This window comes from Camelus bactrianus, chromosome 17, assembly GCF_048773025.1.
Source record: "Camelus bactrianus isolate YW-2024 breed Bactrian camel chromosome 17, ASM4877302v1, whole genome shotgun sequence".
Lineage (NCBI taxonomy): Eukaryota > Metazoa > Chordata > Mammalia > Artiodactyla > Camelidae > Camelus > Camelus bactrianus.
The window spans coordinates 4,085,094-4,104,907 of NC_133555.1; the positions used below are offsets into that span (position 1 = coordinate 4,085,094).

Sequence of the window (19,814 nt, forward strand, 5' to 3'; positions counted from 1 at the left end):
TAATGTTGGCAACTAATTTTCTTAAACAATAAATTTTTTAAAATTTTATTATTTTTGTTTGTTTTGTTTTTGTTTGGGGGGTAGGTAATTAGGTTTATTTATTTAATTTATTTAATGGAGGTACCAGGTATTGAACCCAGGACCTCATGTATGCTAAGCATGTACTCTACCACTGAGCAATACCCAACCCCTGCTACTAATCTTTTAAAATTCCAAATTCTGCTATGGAAAACAGTATAGTGGTTCCTCAAAAAATTTAAAAATAGAATTACATTATGATCCAAAAAATCTACTTCTGGATACATACACAAAAGAATTGAAAGAGATCGAAAGAAATATTTGCACACCCATGTTCATAATTCATGATTCACAGTTGCCAACAGATGGAAACAACCCAAGTGTCTATTGATGAATGAAAGGATAAACAAAATATGGTCTATGCACACAATGGAATATTACTCAGCCTTTAAAATGAATAAAATTCCAACATATGCGACAACATGGATGAACCTTGAAGACATTATACTAAGTGAAATAAGCCAGTCATAAAAGGACAAATGTGGATGATTCCACTTATATGAAGTCCCTAAAGAGTCAAACCCATAGAGACAGGAAGCAGGATGGTGGGTGCAGGGGCTGGGAGATGGGGAATGAGGAGTTAGTGTTTAATGGGGACAGAGTTTCCGCTGGGGAAGATGAAAAAGTCCAGGAGATGAACAGTGGTGATGGTTGCACAACAGTGTGAATGTTCTTAATGCCCCTGAATGGTACAGTTAAACACAATTAAGATGGTGAATTTTATGTTATGTGTATGTTACCACAATTTAAAAAAACATTTCAAATCATTGGTGGTCAGATAAAACCGTGCCCTGGGGGGCTCTCCATAGTGTTAAGCTGGAGACAGCAGCCGAAGGAGGTGCACGCAATGGAAGAGAAAGCCAGGGCAAGATGAAGGCCACCGTCATTTCTGTTCGACCTTCCAATTTTGGACAGCCCGACTGCCTCGTGGGGATATGCTGCTGGTAACCTTGCCTTTCTGGGCCCAGTTATTAAAGGAGGGGCTCAGGTGGATTAGGTTGTAAGAGCCTCTCAGGCCCTGGGAGAGAAAGCCCCCCATCCAGGATCACAGCGGCGGGTCTCCCTGCTTGAGTGCGCTGCCACCCTGGGGCCCCAGCCCCCAGCGCTGCCCTTGGACCCCCTCACTGCCTCTCTGCCCAGCCACAGCTCAAGGCCAGTGCCAGCGGGGTCTGGTTACACCTCAGGCGTCAAACAGATTCTGGCAGCCCCAGTCCAACAAGCAGTCTAAAAATAAAGCGCTGAATCCTGAGTCCAGGCAGGCAGGGTTGCGAAGCGCGGGGGGAGGGGCGGAGGGCTTGGGTGGAGTAGGCGGCTGTCTCTGGTTGCGCTGGTTTCTGCTGTGACCACAGCGGAGGGAGGACACGGGTGTGGGAGTATTTCGAGGCCATCCAAGCCCTCGCGCTGAGAGGAGAAAGGAGAGAAGGTCAGGAGGGCTGGGGCAGTTGCTGTCTGCTTCTCCTGCCGTGGCCCGGGAGCCCTCTGTCTACTCCAGGGGACCTGGGCGGGCGGGACCAGAGATGGAGCCAGAAATGCTGCTAGCTGGGCAAAGTGCTTGACGTGGGGGCTGGGCTCTGCCAGGTGGACGTAAGGAAGGGCTTTGCAGGCAGAGGACGCAGGCAGGGAGGACTGAAAGGCTAGCACGTCTGGGGGCAACAGGTATGAGTGCAGCGTGGCTGAGGAGGAGCGAGGATCAGCGGGCCAGGGCACACCCAGGGGAAATGGCCCCCTTCCCCTGGCAGGACCTTGAGAGCTGGGATGAGGAGCTGAGACTTTAGCCTGAGGACACTGGGGAGCCAGGGAAGGTGTCCGAGCAGAGGAGTGGCACCGTGAGGTTGCATTTTAGAAAAATCCCTCTGGTGGCCCTGTGGGGCCATGAGGATGAGCATGACCTCCAGCTACAGGAATGGTAATTGACCAAGGGCTGCCTGGATCTGTGTTTGCACCGAGGCCCTGCTCCCAGCCACAGACCTAACGAGATGGGAGGGACGCTAAGCAGACCCCTTCCTGGGAGGGACGGCATGCCTCTGACAGCACACTTTGGCTTGTGGGCTCCCCGACACCTGCCAAACCGCCCTTAGACTCCCCGACACCTGCCAAACCATCTGTAGACTCCCCGGCCGGCCTACTAAGCCCTTCCCCCAGCCCTCCTTCCCTCTCTCCTTAACCTGGGGCCAGATCTGCCTGAGGCCCTCCCAGCCTGCCACTCCTGTGGCGTTTTCTCTGCTACAGGTGCTTTCCCTGATGACATCCTTCCCTATGTCGTCTCATCCTGGTGCTGGCTTCTCAGCAGGCGCACCTAGCGGGATAAGACGAGAGGCAGGGCCCCGAGAGCAGCGCGGGAGGGTAGATTCGGAGACACTGAAGCCTAGCCCACAGTCTGACTGGAAGTGTGCACCACCCACACCACGGCTTTTTCCCCGTCGTCAGAGTTTTTAATATGCAGTAGGGCAACCCCCTCTGTCCATATTGGTCTCCCCAGCCAGCCTCTGAGTCTGTTCGATAAATAAATGAGTGAGTGAATGAAAGAAGTGAAGGGAAAAAGAGGGGTCGAGGATGATCCCAGAGCTCCATTTTGGACCAATTGGTGGATGGTTATAGTCAATATTTGCTATTTGCCCCGGTGTTTTTCCCGCACAATTTTCCCTTGAAGAATAAACCTGTACTGTTTGGTGCATCAAAGGAGACTATCAAGAGTGAAAAGACTACCTGTAGAATGACAGAAAGTATTTGCAAATCAGACATCCGATAAGGGTTTAACATCCAGAATATATTAAAAAAAAAAAAAAAAAAGCTTGTACAACTCAACAGTAACAAAACAAACCACCTAATTCAAAAATGAGAGATAAAAAAGGCAACAGAATTGAATAGGCATTCCTCCAAAGAAGTTATTTTTTTAATGGCCAATGAGCACAAGAGAGCAGGTTTACAATGGATTGGATGAGGCTCACTCACACTGGGGACGGCAGTCGGCTTTACTCAACATTGTTAGTCATTAGAGAAATGAAAATCAAAACCACAACGAGGTGCCACTTCACACCCATTAGAATGGCTTTTATTTTCTAAAAAAGGGAAAATAACAAGTATTGGTGAGGATGTGGAGAAATTGAAACCTTTGTGCATTGCCGGTGGGAATGTAAAAAAAATGCTTCAACCACTATGAAAAACAGTTTTGGCAGTTTCTCAAAGTTAAACAGAGAACCCAACAATTCCACTTCTAGATATAGACTCAAAATAATTGAAAACAGGGACTTAAACAGGTATTTGCACACCCATGTTCACAGCAGCATTATTCACAGCAGCTGAACTGTAAAAGCAGCCCACCTGTCCATCAATGACGGATGAGTGAATGCATAAAAAAGATGTGCTCAACACACACAATGGACTATTATTCAGCCATAAAAAGGAATGAATTCTGACACCTGCTACAGCATGGATGAACCTGAAGGACATTATGCCAAGTGAAATAAACCAGTCATAAAATAATGACTATCATATGATTCCATTTACATGAGATACTAGAATAGGCAGATTCATAGAGACAAAAAGTATCATAGAAATTACCAGGTGCTGGGGGAGGGGGGAGGGCGGTTATTGCTTAATGGGCACAGAGTTTCCATTTAAAGTGATGAGAAAGCTCTGGAAATGGATAATGGTGATGGTTAGAAGACATTGTGAATTTACAAATGACAAGTATACATTAAAAAATGGTTAAATGGTAAAGTTTATGTGATGTATGTTTTAACACACACACACACACACACACACACACACACACACACACACACACACACACACACACACCCACCACAAAAACCTGAACCTAACGGATTTTGGAGGGTTGATGCCACCACCATCTCCCCGGTGGTTTCCGATGAACTTCAGCCCATTTGCACGTTCCAGTCACTGATTGAGGTGCTATTACGGGGTACGGACACCAGGGGGGCTCTAACCAGTGAGCCTCCGTAAGGCGAGGTTTCCTAGCAACGGAGAAAACATTGAGGAGGACGCTCCCTGAGGTAACTCGGGCGTTTGGGCTCCTGCACCTGCCGGGTGTGCCCGAGCCCTGCTTCTGGCACCCGGAGCGTCTCTGCTGGGTCTCAGAGCATCCTTGACCTTTCCTGATGAGGGGCTCTTCCTCCAAACGCAAGGTGAGGTCTCACATCGCCAAGCTCTTTTCCTGCTCATGTCAGATAAGGACTGAGGGCTCTTCTCTGGAAAACTCCAAACATGTTGTAGGGTTTCCCTCAAAAAACGGAGGAAATTAACAAGGGGCTTTGTCCAGAGCCTTCGAAGTTACCAGGTAGCAAAAAAGAAAGCTTTCAAGATTTGTGCTGTAGTGGAAGTTTTCTGGATTGTAGACAAAACAGAACGTTTTAAAATAAATTGGTAAATAGGAACACTTGAAGCTAGGTTGGGTGGGTAATAGTAAGGAATACATTAAGAAGAGCTCTCCCATACTTTGTTTCACTTGGTTTCATAGCTACTCTGGAATCAGTCCGTTTCATAAATGAAAAAACTGAGGCCCGAATATGTTAAGTGGTGAGACGTCCAGAGCTTTCCTCCTAATCCAGTTCACAAAAGAATAAATATTTACTAGTTTATTTTTAAAGAGGGGAAGCTGTTGTTTCTAATAAAGGAATGAAAATTAAAACAACAGGAAGATAACTTATTTTCTCCATTAAATTAGCAAAGCTATTTAAAATCATAACCCCTCACACTAGGGAGGCGGTTTGGAGTTTGGCAGTCTTTACAATACTTAGCGGCAGTGGAAACCAGCAGCCGGTTTTTGAAAGTGAAGTCAGGCAACACCTAGCAGGAGTCGTAAAAATGTTTCTACCCTTTGTTCCAGCATCTCCGCTTCTGAGAACCTATTTGAATATCAATTTGAAATCTGGGGAAAGTGTATATGCAAATATTGATTGCAGCATTATTTATGAGCAAAAAATTGAAAATACAGCAGAACACTTAGGTGGCCAAGGGAACAGTCATAATTAACATTAATGCCTCCACTTTATAATGATAATTCTGAAGCCTAGGAAATGCTGCTCATATTAAATGAAAATAAAAAAGCAGCTACAAAACAGCCTGGACACTAATTAAGCTTGTAAATACATAACATCCCATTGGTGTGAGGGTAGAAGGAAGATGGGGGAAAGGAAAAAAACAAGGGAGGTGGGAATTTTTTTTGGTTAATTTTGTTTTTTCCATAACTTTTCTCCCCTTTCTTTTCCACTCAAAGTTTCCTTTTTCTTCTTTTCCTTTTTTTTTTTTTTTTCTATTGTGGAGTATTTTTCTCATGTCAGTTGGCAATGTAATGCTTACTTACTCCAGGAAACTTAGAAAATATAAGAACACTGAAATGCTCCCACTCACAAAGAAACCGTCTCTAGTAACACTTTAGAGCAGTGGTTCTTAAACTGGAAGGTGCATCACCTGGAGGGCTTGTCAAAAACCAGTTTGCTGAGCCCCACCTGAGAATTTCTGATTCTCATCTTTAACAAGTTTCCAGGTGATGCTGATGCCGCTGGTCCCCAGACCACACCTTGAGGACCACTGCCTTAGTGTGTAGCCTTATGAAGTCTTTCTTTGTGTCACACGTCTAGATGCCTCACTGAAAAATGATGAACATTTAGGTTGTTTTTCCAAGAGCATTCTTGTAGTTAAATCTTTGGTGCGTCCTTAATTATTCATTATATGAATAATTAAGTTTGTCATCATTATTAATTCATTATCTTAATTATTAAAATTGTTAGGGTTAAGTTTCCAAATCCAGAAGTGGAATTGTTGAGTCAAAAGACCTGTGTGTTTTTCAAGCTTTTAATATCTGTTGTCAAATTGCCACTGTAGATTTTAATGTTTGCCATGTGCTGGGCAAATGTCTCATTTCATTTCATCTTCAAAATTCATTCATTCATTCAGCATACATTCACTGAATGCTACTTTGTACTAGGTATGTTTGTTACTGAGGGCAAGTTCATGTGCCAGCCACACCATGAGGCCAAACAAACTGAAATATCGGAGTTTGGGGCCGAGAAAGACTTATTGCACGGCCCAGCAAGGAGGACTGGGTGGCTCATGCCGAAGAAAACCCTGAACTCCTCAAAGGGTTTCATCAAAGCATATTTAAAGTCCAGGTGAGGGAGGGGGTCGCAGGATATGTGATCAGCCTGCGCACAATGCTCTGCTTGGTTGATGCTGAGGGAACAGAGCAGTCAACACCATCAACCCTTAGGCGCCAGAAGGCCTGGGGGCCACATGCTCTCGATCATCAAGCAGTTACATTCTTCCTTTTGGTGGTGGTTTTTAGCATCTGAAAAACTCAGGAAATATGCATGAGATACTATAATCTGGGTACTTCAGAGGAAAGGTATAGCAGGGGATATGGGGGAGGGGTCTGACCCTGGAAGGGTCAGTAACTGAGTTAACCCTGCTCAGTTACATGTTAGGGGCTCAGAGGTGAACAAGACATAGCAGTCCTATGAGGTAGATTCGCTCATTATGTCCATTGTACAGATGAGGAAACTGAGACCCATCCGGTGACTTGCCTGTGACGACACAGAGAGTCATGATACCTCAGGGCTGCTTTATCATTTACATCATCTGTTGGCTCTAGACAGCCTCATACTGCATTGTTCCCATTGGAAGGGAATATTTTAATTTGGGGTGGCAACTCTTTCCTCTTTTTTTATTTTTTCATCGCACTCCTGGAAAAATCAAATGAGGAAATATCCTGGCGTACAGCTTTGGAAATAAAGCTCATCCCAAAGCTGCCAGGCATAAAAGCTAACAAAACTTTCTTGACTGAGTTTGATTTCCCACTCTTAAGAATTAGGTAAAATGGGCCCCCTTTGATCCGAAACTTTTAACAAAAATCATGCTTGGTGTGTGTGGATGTGAGGATTCAGTGAGATCTTGTTTTTCACTCTCCTAAATGCACTCTAATTACAACTCTTGGCTGGGTAGCTTAGTGGTTAAGTGCAAATGCTTTGATTTGACTAAGCAGAATGTTTTATAAAAAATAAAATATTTTTATAACTCTCAAGAGTTTAAAGATTTATCTTCCTTCAAAGCTTTCATTTAAAGCTTCAATTTCCTCATCTGCCAAATGGGTCTAAGAATACCTTCTTCAGAGATCTCTAGGTAAGGTCTAAAGGGTTCAGGGATAGTGGTCACCATCTGACCATCTGTCCCCTCTTTAATTCACGAATCTGACCTAGGCAAAAACCAGGCCAAAAAAAAAAAAAAAAAAAACAGCTGAACCTGGTGGATCCTAGAGGCTGACACTGAACTACTGCAAACCCAACCACATAGTAGCTCCAATTGCCATTGCTGGGTTGGATGTGGTACCTCTGCTGGTCAGATTAACATAGCTTCAAGTTCACGGTACCCAACCATTGACCTGGCTTATACATTCTTTTCCATCCCTGACAGGAAAAAGGACCAGAAACAGCTCATTTTTATGTGGAGCAGACAGCGATACACATCTACGATCTATCTCTCCTGTCCTCTGTCATCATGCAGTCTAAAGGGACTTGTCCTTCCGGGCAGTCTGCAAAACATCACATTGTTCCACTCTATTGGTGAAATAGCATTCGCAGGACTGGATGAACAAGACATGGTTCCAGAGGGTAGGAGATAAACCCTACAAGAACTCAAGGATGCCAAATTAAAAAAAAAAAATTAACCAAAAAGAATTCAAGGTCGATGGTCGATGAACTCTCTTAAGTTCCAGTGGCTCACCACATCAGTAGTTTTGAGGGCTTCGGTGGTCTGGGGCATGCTGGGACAAGCCCCTCAAAGTAAAGGACATCTGATTGTATCTTGTACCTCCCACCATTCAGAAGGAAGACAGCACCTGGCAGACCTCTGCAGGCTGGAGTTAGCATCTTGGATACTTGAGAATTCTGTTCAGCCTATCTTCTGAGTGACATGGAAGGCTGCCAGCTTTGAGCAGGTCCTGGGCAGAAAAGAGCTCTGCAGAAGATCCAGGCTGTACTCCAAGCAGTTCTGCCTCTTGGGACCTAAGACCTGAAAGAACCTATGGTATTAGAGCGAAACGACGCCACATTTCGATGGCAAGCCCCCGTGAGATAATCACAATCTAGATCCCAGAGTTCTGGAGCGAGGCCGTTCAGTCTGCAGCAGGGAATTCTCCTGGGGTAGGGCCTGGTAGACATGGAGCATCTGACCATGGAACGTTAGTGATCCTGCAGCCCAAACAGCCCCTCCCAAGCAGGGATCAGACTCACCATGTCATAAGGTCAGGTGGCACACGAGGGATCAGGCACAAGCAGGGCAGAGGGCACAAGTAAGCTGCACAAGCAGGTGGCCAAGACCCCATCCCGTGTCAACAACCAGCGCTGTGCCAACACGCTTCCATCTCATGTCCCTAGGGCCACCTGACAAGGAGGGAAAAGGCCAAGTTTGACCCATAGATGGATCTGTTTGGTATATGGGGATGAGCTGGAAATGGAGGGTGGCCACACTACAGCCTCATTCCACAGTGACCCTTAAAGACAATGGTGAGGCGGAATCTTCCCAATAGGCAGGGCTTTGGGCAGTGCACGTGGGCGTCCACTCTGCAGGCCAGAGAAGTGGTCAGAGGTGAGAATAAATACAGATTTACAGGCAGTGGCGAAAAAAGGAAGGATCAATGTTGGAAGACCAGGGACAAGGAGGTCTGGGAAAGAAGGATGTGTGTGGACCCACAGGAATGGATACAAAATGTGAAGATCTTTGCACCACGTATTGGTGTCCACCAGAAAGCATTCATCACAGAAAAGGGACTAAGCAACCAAACAAAGAGTGACTCAGCTAGGCCAGCAGTCAGCTTCCGTTATCCGCCACCCCAGTTTTGGCACAACAGGCTCATGAATGGAGAAGTTAGGGAGGGAGGGATAGAAGCCAGCGTTCACTAAGAATGATCGGCTACTGCCACTGCTGAGTGCTCAGTTTTCCAGCAGCAAAGACTGACATGGAGCTGTCAGCATGGCGCCATCCTGCAAGGACCCCCCACCCCAGTCACTTGGGGGCAAGTCAGTTACACTGGCCATCTTCTACCAGGAAGCAACCTGTCCTGACTGGGGCTGACACGTACTTTGGGTATGGGCTTACCTTGCCTGGTTACAAGGTCCCAGTCCCTCTAAAGGTTCACAGTGTTTGACCCACTGCCATCTGGACTCAGAAAACATCACATTAGATCAAAGGACTCACTTTACAGCAAAGAAGGTGCAGCAGAGGCATATGACTGTGGGGTCCACTGACTTATCACACACCACATTGCCCAGAAACTGCTGGTTTTGAGGGAACTTTGGACTTATGAGGACTTTGGGGCTAACACCTACATCTGAGCCAGTCAAACTGGGCCCCTAAAAGAGAACAGGTCTGGAGTCTCCCCCCCACCCAGAAGGATCAGCTTATTTCCACCCCCGCAGACCTGTAAGAAGCAGGTAATTTAGTTCTTGATTCTTTCTGACTTTTATCTTTTCTCTCTTCCACACACGCAATAAATTCTGCCTGAAAGCTCTTGTACCACCAGGCTCCCTGGAGAACAATTGGCTAAAAGCTGCTTCCCACTAAAACCTCCCCAGCCTGCCTGCAGGCTTGCTTGGTCACTACCCGGCAAGGCTCCAGCCCTGCTGGGCCAAAGGCTCTGTCATTCCTTCGCTTCTCAGACATCTGAGCAGATCCACGACTCCGGCTTTCTAGAGTCCCAGGCAAGGAGTCCTGGTAGCAGGTAGTCTCACATTTCATTTCTGTTCTTCTCCCAGGTGGGTTTTAGCTTTTTATCAGGCGAACAGTCTCCAGAAAACTCCGTTCTGTGCCCAGAAGGCATGATCGGCAGAATACTGAGGGACAATAAGGTTCCTCTCGGGAGCAATGATTTTCCTTTTGTCTCCTAATTGGATCTGGCTTTCCCAGAGGTGGCAATGACGTCGTGTTGGAGGGGCTGACTGCACCCCGGCCACCTTCGAGTGGGCTGTGCGGCCCCGAGCCTCTGGCTGAACTGCCTTGTCCTCTGCTAAGACCATGTTCTCTCGGGCAACAAGGGTGATCGCGGGTGAGGGAAGTGGTCAGGGACCCAAAAACCCGCTGCCCTCCCTCCCCTGTTCTGTGGATGCGGTTGTGATTGAAGTTTGTATGTTAAATAACCATTATATTAAAAATGTTCAATAGGCCTAAAAATAAAAAACTTTAGCTAGAAAAAGAGATCCAACTGAGGCACCAACTTGGGGAATGGTACTCTGCGTGGACAGAGCATCATCTTCCAGAATTCACCTTAAGCCAAAAGCCACGGATGGGCACTGCCTGCAATAATGGAATACGCACATCTGGGCATCGGAGTAGAAGTGAGAGTGACCCTCTTCACCGCACTGAGTGAGCCACTGGGAGAAGCTGGGCTTCCCATCCTCACAACTCCAGGCTCTGTAGGTCTCAGGGCCTGGGTTCCCAGCAGGCAGATGCTTCCACCAGGAAGCACAAGAGTCGCATGAAACTTTAAGCTTAGCTGCTACTGGATTGCTTCAGGCTGCTTGTGCCAAGGGACCAGCAAGCAAGAAGAGGAGTCACCCTCCTAGCAGGTGAGTTGACCGTGACATCAGGAGGAGACAGGGGTCGTTACACAACAGGAGGGGGAAGAATACATTTGACACTCCAGGTGACCCTCTTGAGTGTTTCTTGGTTCTTCTCTGACCAATTTTGATGCCAAATAGACAGGTGCAGCAGCCATAACTAAGAAGGGCATGGTGACCAGGGCATCAGACCTCTCAAGGATGGGGGTCTGGGTCATGTGGCTAGGTGAGCCACTGAGACCAGCAGAAGAGCCAGCTGATGGCTAGGGGTCTAGAATGAGTAGTAGAGGAGGGAGCTGATGAGCTTGCCAGCTGTAGCTAATTCCACTAACCGTAGGTTTCCCCAGAAAAAGAGGTGAATCAGAATCCTGGCGGAGACATTCTCAAGTGGTGTTAACTTACTTTATGAAGCAGGAGGTGCAGATGGCATGGAACTGTAGTGACGCTGTGGTATGTGCATCTAGGTCTCCTGCAGGACCGAGGCACCACTCTCCAGCTGCCAGGAGTCCTGCCCCTAATGGATGGGGCTGCCTTGTCCAAGGGGAGGACCCTTCCTTGGGGGCAGCCCCAGCCAATGACTAGCCAAAGCAGGGGTACAAGGGCTCAACCCTCTGCCATCAAGTCAGGACAACTGTGAAGCTCCGGTCCAGCCTATTTTCAGAGCCCCCGGTGACTGAGGTCTCTGTGACAACTCCACCACAGTTCATCTTCTCCCCGTATGGAATCTGCTGTCCTCATTCCCTTGCCGGTGTTGTTCCTGAGAGCACCTCCCCTCCCCTTCTCCCGGGAAAGCTCCTGCATGCAAACCTCCTTCTCAGAATTTGTTTCCCAGGGAACGTAGCCCAATACACTGTGCACATCCCCAACCACGCTGGTTAATATCAAACCGTTACCAAGATGGTTGTACCAACTTACATTTCTACCAACAGCACATCAGAGTTCCATTCGCTCAACATCCTTGCCAAATCCTGGTATTGTTAGACTTTTTATTTATAGCCAGTCTAGTGGGTGTGAAATGGAATTTCATTGTGGTTTGAATTTACATTTCCCTGATGACTAATGAGGCTCAGCACCTTTTCATGGGTTTACTGGCCATGTGGGTTTTCACTCTTTGGGAACAGCCCCAGCTCCTTTTTCAGTTCTGGTTTCACAGACCCCCTCACTGAATGCCGTCTACCAAGGAAGGAGTGGAGGATGAAGCCCAAGGAGAGCTTAAATGGCTTTTCTGAAGTCCAGCAATCTCAATGACGCCTTTGCGCTCCTCTGACTTGGCATCTGAGCAGGGCGAGATTTGGTGGGCCACTCCCTCCCTCCATCACCTTCTTTTCCTGGCTTCTTTGACAGTGCACGTACCTAGTAGTTTCCGCCTCTCTGGCTGCACCTTCTCTGTCTTCTCTGCAGGCTCGACCTCCTGCAAAGGCTTAACTGTAAAATGTTGGGGTTCTTCATGGCTTAGTCCTTGGCCCTCTTTTCATCTTATCCTGATCTTCTCTGTCTTCTCTGCAGGCTCGACCTCCTGCAAAGGCTTAACTGTAAAATGTTGGGGTTCTTCATGGCATAGTCCTTGGCCCTCTTTTCATCTTATCCTGATCTTCTCTGTCTTCCAGATCCACTCTCCACCCTTCACCATCCTGCTGTCTGCCTCAGAAAGCCGATTATATGGACACCTTGAGTGGGCTTGCTTGTTCTTTAATTTCTGGCTGGGTTGGGCCAATGGTGTTTTAGTTCTTTACTGCATAACAGGCTACCTCATAATTGAGAGGTTGAAAAAATGCCACCATTTTATTATCTCTCATGATTCTTTGGGTTGACTGGGATCACCTGGGGTCAGTTCTGCTCCGCCTGACGTCAGTGCAGTGGTAGGTAGTTCACTGGAGACCCAACCAGAACATCCACGATGGCGCGCTCATGTCTGCAGCTTGGTGGGGATTGCTAGAAGTCTGGTCTCAGCAGGACTGGGAAGGCTGAAACTCTGTCTCTTTCCAAGGCTTTTCAGGGCCTCTCCCTCTCCCTCAGGCCTTTCCCTCCCACAGTCCTTCTGGTCCAAGGGAGCCAGACTGCTTACATGGCAGCTCAGGTTTCCTCAAACTGCAAAAGCTGAAACTGCCAGGCCCCCTTAATTCCTGGGCCCTGAGCTGGCGTGGCATCGCTTCTGCTGCCTTCTGCTGGTTAAAGTAGGTCACAGGACCCACCCAGATACAACGTGGGAGGGGACTGCACAAAGGCAGGAACGCTGGGAGGCATGATTCCTTCGGGGCCATCTTTGGAGACTAGCCACAGTCTCATCCCCAAGCTGCCTCTCTCGTGCAGGATGAATCTTTCCCCCACGTCCCACACCCTCCAAACTCTCATCCCATTTCGGCCTCAGGGGCAGGCTGGAAATCCAGTTTCTGATCCAATTGCTGATGAGGCACTTGGGCAGGGCTCCTCTTGATCTGAAGACCTGTGGGCTAAGAAGTTATCTGCCCCCTTGTACACAACACATAAAGATGAGACAGGAACTGCACCACCACAATATACACTCCTGTTCAAAAAGGGGAGACGCAGAGAAGTCACAGGCCCGTCACAATTCTGAACTTCTGCCAGGTGCAATTCTCTCTGCCCCAGTGGTAGGGAATGCCTGTTGATGGGGGCCCAGGTCTACTCTCTGGGACTGGTTCTGTTTAGCTCTGGGCCCCACCCTCTGAGTCATCCTTTTTTTTCCTTAAGAAATGGTTCATGTTTGCCTGATTCCTGCCCTTAAGCAGTTAGGGGTCACAAAGGCCACTTTTTGTTTTATAATGTCTCTATTCTCTTTTTTATTTTAAGTTTGGGGTTTTTTTTTTTTAACCTTTTGACCCCCTTTACCCATAAAAAATACATGTGTATATACATATACATGTGGATGTATAGATACACACATACAGTTAGCCTTCCATATCCACATTTTCCACGTCTGTAGATTCAACCAATCACAGATCCAAAATATTCGGAAAAAAAATTCCAAAAAGTTCCAAAAATCAAGACTTGAATTTGCTGCACTCCAATAACTTTTTTTTTTCCTGCAAAAAGCTTTATTGTTTCCATTTGATCCACAGCTTGGGAGAGGATTCCAAGGGTGGTTAAAAAGCTGCCTAGTGGCTGCAGGCAGAAGCCCTGACACCAGGGGGGTTGCCAGAGGGTCTGGTCAAAGTCCACTGGGCTCCTGAGGCTCCGAGCTGTTCCCCAGGGTGATCCTTTCAGAAAGATGCTCGCCCAGCCCGGCCTGCAGAGGTGAGTCAGGTGGTCACCATCTTCTTGATGAATTTCACCTCCTCATCCAGGAAGTGGCTCTCCAGGAGGTCACAGAGACTGGGGCCTGCGCGGGCAGAACTCAGGGCATGCAGATCCAAAAGCGCCTGGTTCTGGTCCTCCTCCAGAGCCATGGTGGCTTCTGTAGCTTTTGCATGTCCTGGAAGAGTGCTTGGGAGCCACACATCTGCAGGAGACACTCTGAGCCCTCCCGCTTCTCTTCTGCTAACTCATGCAGGAAGTGGCCCATGCCCTCCAGAGCCACATGGCTGCGGTGGAAATAGATGCCCAGAGAGAGGCGGGTGTTAGAGGCCTGTAGATGCATGTTGACCTGCAGTTGACGGCAGCCTCCACCGCGGTGGAATAATTCTGATGGATTTGGGAGCTCATGGCTGATCTGCAATTAGCAGCTAAGCTCAGAAGAAGGTGTTGGCTGGTCCCGGAGCCAGAGGATAGCTGAGAGGTTGGTGCCAAAGGTGGTGATGGGAAAAGAGGTTGGAGGGTGGTCAAGGCTGGAGCAAGGGATGTCCCTGGTTCTGTTTGGTGCAAACATAGTAGAAGCTAGAGACATCCGGGGGACTGCCAGTGCACTGCCCCTCCAACAATTATTTGCATAGTGTTACATTGTATTTACAGCTTTTTACATAGCATTTACATTATGTTAGGTATTATAAGTAATGCAGAGATAATTTAAAGTATACAGGAGGATGTGTGTAGGTTATGTGCAAATACTGAGCCATCGTGTATAAGGAACTTGAGCATGCATAGATTTTGGTATCTGTGGGGGTCCTAGAACAAATCCCCTATAGACACCAACAGACAACTGTATACAAACTGTATATAATGTCTCTTCCTCTCAGTCCAAATTAGTAAAATGAAAACTTTTGTGTGTTTCCTATGTGTTTAATTGTCTACTACATAAGACGAAAGCCACATTTCTTCCCAAAACAGACCCCCTGGGCCACATACAGGCTGCTAAGGGACACGTCTTCAGAGATTCTTAGAAGCCTTTTGTCTAGCTGAGAGGGTCTACCTGACACACCCTGAAACGCATCGTAGGTCTCCAGAAAAGGTCTTACAACTGCATTCTTGATCTGATCTTGACCCGAAGGCCACATTCATGGGGAGCACCCTGGATTTGATGCTAACCAGGTTCTCTCCCTCCATCAGGTTCTTATTTTCTTTGAGAATTTTGATTGGGCTTTAGAGGTTGGGAATGAGAAACAGTTTCATTTTTCAACCCAACACACTTGAAGTGGGAAGCGTTTCCTTTAGATCTCTCGGCAGTAAGGAGCGCTTCTTTCTTTAGCTCATCCTTCTCCAGCCGTAAATCAGCTGAAATGAACCAGGTGCCTCTTTCAACATACTGCCTTGAAATCTCCTCAGCCAGAGCAACAAGTTCATGAACTGTATCTTCTGTTTTCTGTGTTATTACAGGGAACAGCTATACTAAATTGTTCTGTCAATACATAAGTCGAGTGCCCTGGACTCAGGTTCCCGGAACAGTTTCCTCACAGTCTTCTAGGTCCCAGTAACAATCTCTTCAAGGGCCCTGCTCCTGAGCCAGCGTCCCGTGTTTTCAGTGCTGGTTATTGGAATCCCCTTTAGACAGCAATTCTTGTATTGGTGGTCTCTGGCTGAACAGCAATCGCCCCAAAGTTTAAAACAGCAACGATTTATGACCTCCCAGTTCTGTGGATTGACTGTGGCTCAGTCTTGCATGATGGTGGCTGGGGTGGCAGTCCTCTGGGGTCTCGGTGGGGCTGGACAGTCCAGGATGGCTCACTCACATGGCGGCCTTGGTGGGGACAGCTCAGAGGCGGGGCTTAGCTGGGGGCCCTGGGACACTGGGCCTCTCTTCTCTCTCTCCTTGGCTTCTTCATGTGATGTCTCCTGGTGGTCCCTTCAACAGGGCAGACAACCCGGCCGAATTTCATAAACCCTGTCCCTGGCTGGCCCCATTCCCCAGCTGCCCCTGTTCCCACACAAAGGCTCAACTCTGCCTCCTCCTGGCAGAGCAGACGTCTTGTTTGAGCCACCATTTCCTGACACTTGGAATTCGTCTGTCCTGTCTTGGGCTGAGCCCTGTGCTCCGGACATGACGTATTTTTTTCTCTTAATCCTCAAGGCAATCCCTGTTAGGTAGGCATTGCTTCCTTATTTCATAAAACTGAGAAATGTTAAGTGACTTGCCCCAGGTCACAGGATGAGATGGGGCAGAGCTGGACTGAAATCCACGTCCATCTGACTCCAGTCTCAGCTTCCTCAATTCACTGTCGAGATGTCCAGGGTCAGTCAGGGAGCCCCAGGACAAAGTCACTGTCGGCTGAGGAGCTTATGGAATATTTTTGGTATAACATGCACGTGGTGAAGTGCACGGAACACACTCGTCTTCACTGTTCAGCTCAGTGATCCTTCCATACGCGTACCCAGTGCAACAGCCCCAGTGCAGATGGAGATGTAGAGCACCTCCAGCTCCCTAACAAGCTCCCTCGGGCCTCTTCCCAGCCGATACTCCTCTGCTCTATTGTCATCAATTCATTTTGCATATTCTTGAACTTCATGGAAGTGAAATCAGAGGATGGACTCCTTGGTCTGGCTTCCTTTGCTCAACATCGTATCAGCAAGATTCATTCTAGTTAGGCAAGTAGTAGTAAGTGGCTCCTTTTTATTGCCATTTGTTGTTCCAGCGTGTGAATGCAGCACAATTTATTTATCTGTTCTGGGGGTGGATATTTGGGTGGAGCCCAGTTTGGGGCTATTATGAACAAAGCTGCTACGAACGTTCTCGTTTGTGTTTCTGGACGGACTTAAGCACCCGTTTGTCTTGGGAGTAGGTGCAGGAGTAGATCTGCTGTCTGATAGGGTAGGTATAAATTTAACCAGACTAGAAACCTCAGTTTTCTAAAGTCTGTTGCTCCATTTTACATTCCCACCAGCCACCAATGAGAGCTCCTACTAGCAGACTGAGATAATTCACGTACCCTAAAATCCACCCTTTTAAAGTGTACAATTCAGCCATTTTAGTATCCTCCCAGTTGTACAGCCATCACCACTGATCCCAGAACATTTCATCACCCCAAAAAGAAGCCCCATATTTATTAGCAATCACGTCCATTCCTCTCTTCTTCCCTCCCCATCCCAGTCCCTGGCAACCACTAATCTACTGTTTGTCTCTGTTTGCGTGTTCTGGATGTTTGCCTTTTCTGGACATTTTAAGTAAATAGAGCCCTTTTACAAAGTTCATCCATGTTGTGGAATGTATCAGTACTTCATCTTTTTATTGCCAAATAATATTCCATTATATGGCGATACCACATTTTGTTTATCCAATCACCAGGTAATGGATATTTGAGTTGTTTCCACCTTTTGGCTATTATAAATAATGCTGCTATGAACATCCGTGTGCAGGTTTCTATGTGGACAGTTCTCTTGGGGTGGGCACTTAGGAGTGGAATTGCTGGGTCTCCCTGGGTCTTAGAGGGTCCAGGGGAAAGGCTCCCTGGTGGAGGGATTTCCAGCATGAAGACAGTCCACCTGTACACCTCGGCCTCAACTTCTCTGCAGAAGATCGTTCACAGCCAGGAGGCACCCAGAATTTCATCATGATCAGTGGCAAAGTTAAAGCCCAGATATCTTGGAGATAGGACGTAGAACACCCTCCCTGGGCTATAAAAGAAGACAGACCTGAAGTCACAGTTCACCATTTCCTAGTTGTGTGAACTTGGGCGAGTTAACTTCTCTCAGGCTCAGTGTTCTTACCTCCATAATGGACACAAATAACTCCTATTGCACGGGTAGCTTGGCTTCTGGCATTTGGGTGCTGACCAGGCAGGAGAGGCACGGACCCAGTAAGGGCTAGTTCCTTCCTTCAGCCAATTCTTTATGTTCCTGAAAAAATGTGCTACTCAGAGCAAAAAATAACTTTTGGCAGGAACAGTGGCTTTCAACCCTTGGCTGTGCATTCAAATCACGTGAGAAATTTTTTTTTTTAACATACCAGTGGCCACACCTACCCCCAGAGGTTCTGATTCCGTTCATCTGGGTTAGTGAGCAGGCATTCATTTTTCTCCAAACTTCCCTGGTAATTCTAAGGTGCATCCAGGGCTGAGAACTACTCCACTAAATGAATTACCTGTGTTGGAGAGTCTGGGAGAAGGGTGTGGTGACCAACCATCCCAGTTTGCCTAGAACTGCCCCAGTTTTAGCGCTGAAAGTCCTGCATCCCAAGACACCCTTCACAGTGGGGCAAACTGGCCCACCCACCGAGGAAATGATACGCAAGTGTTGATTTATGGTGCCTCTCCTCAGAATTTTCCCTCAAGTGTCAGCTGTGAAGCCAAAGTACTTTTGAACTTAGGGAATAAAGAGCATAATGCTGCTGACTGTACCCCAGCTGGCTTGGGGCATCTCAGCAGAGTTTGAAATGCACAGTGAAGCCACCTCCCCCCCCCCCCCGGCCCCCCGCAAGGAGCAGAAAGGAGCCAGAGGTCAGGAGGGGTTGGTTAGGGCAGCACCTCTCACACTCCCTGTGCATGAGAACCATCAGAGGGTCCTAGAAAACGCCGCTTCTGACCAGCAGATCTGGGGTGCACCTGAGGCTGCATTTCTATCAAGCTCTCGGGTGAGTGATTCCGATGCTGCTGGTCCAGGGACCACGCTTGGAACAGGGAGAATCCAGAGAGAGATAACTTCTCTTTAACAATGCACATAACCCTGGGGAAATTTCTTCTTCTTTCAGACCTTTTGATTTATCAGTGATAAAATGGGGCTAGTAATACCCACATCACAGGTAACACCCAGTAAGTTACACAGCAGTTTCAAAGTGGGTTGTGGCGAAGATGCACTGTGCCTGGCGTATAGTAGGGGCTGACTGAAGGTTAGTTCTCTTTCTTTCCCCATCTCATCCAGTCTCATCTGGCTGCAGCCTCCCCTCTTTGCAGGGCTCTGATTGGTTTCTTACCAGTTAGCAGGGTCCTTCACAGAGAGTGGGCAACTCAAGAGGTTGCTGACTTGTCTAGAGAGATGCTGAGTGGAGGCAAATGACTGCAGACCAGTGCCAGGGCATGGGGCCAGCTGCCCCTTTAATCCAACCATCTGTGTGCTCAGGAGAAAAACCTCATTTCATTTAAAGATGATGTTGGGAGTTGACAGTTTTTATTTCAAGGCAAAAACTTTTTTTAAAAGAGAAAGAAATGCTACAGGGAGAAAAATGTTTTTCTTAATGACTGCTGTCAGAACGCTGAAGTTGGAGGAACTGTTAGAGAAGGAAATTGCTAGACTCATAAATAGTCCTAGAAGCACAGGCTTTGGAATCAGAAATGCCTGGCCTTGAATCCTGGCTCCATCAGACACCACGCTGTATGCCCTTCGGCAAATCGCTACCCCTCTCTGAGCCTCTGTTACCTCATCTGTAAAATGGAGGTGACGATCTCTTCCTAGGTGCCACCTCCCTCCAAACGTGGGTGTCTGTGACTCATTCAGCCTCTCACTGTCCGCTGCTGGGTGTCAGGGTTCCCCTGGGAGCCAGAACCTTTGAAGCAGGAGGCCCATGAGAGCAAGGCTGCAGGCTAGCAGCCTGGGACCCAAGGGCCTGCAGACCCTCCTTGTCGTTGTTCAATATGAGCCAACATTAAACTTTAAGGGACTTCTAATAAAATCCTGGAGTTACAGCTCTTTCAGAAAATGCATTGGATCTTAAAACATTGCTGCCCCTTCCATCCACAATTTTACACTCTCCTGATGGCCATAGGCCTTACCCCTTGGAAGCCTGCTCTACTGACCCCTCTCCCCCACGCCTGCTGGGCTCCTGGGGGCCTTTGCATCTCCTTGTCTTTTCTCTACAGTTTGAGATGTCTAATGACGGCAGGCTCTCCTGAAGTCCTTCCCGTGTGC

General features: G+C 47.6%; 1 long non-coding RNA gene across 2 annotated transcripts; it reads left to right on the forward strand.

Annotated features, from left to right (window-relative positions):
* The first annotated feature begins 1,381 nt into the window (after nucleotides 1-1,381).
* Nucleotides 1,382-14,812, forward strand: LOC141573757 (uncharacterized). Of its 2 annotated transcripts, none has more exons than XR_012499820.1 (3): nucleotides 1,382-1,501; nucleotides 7,510-10,658; nucleotides 11,114-14,812. It is a non-coding gene; the product is annotated as an uncharacterized LOC141573757 (long non-coding RNA). The 2 variants fall into 2 exon arrangements; XR_012499819.1 differs by lacking the exon at nucleotides 1,382-1,501 and adding an exon at nucleotides 4,085-4,226.
* Nucleotides 14,813-19,814: the final 5,002 nt, after the last annotated feature.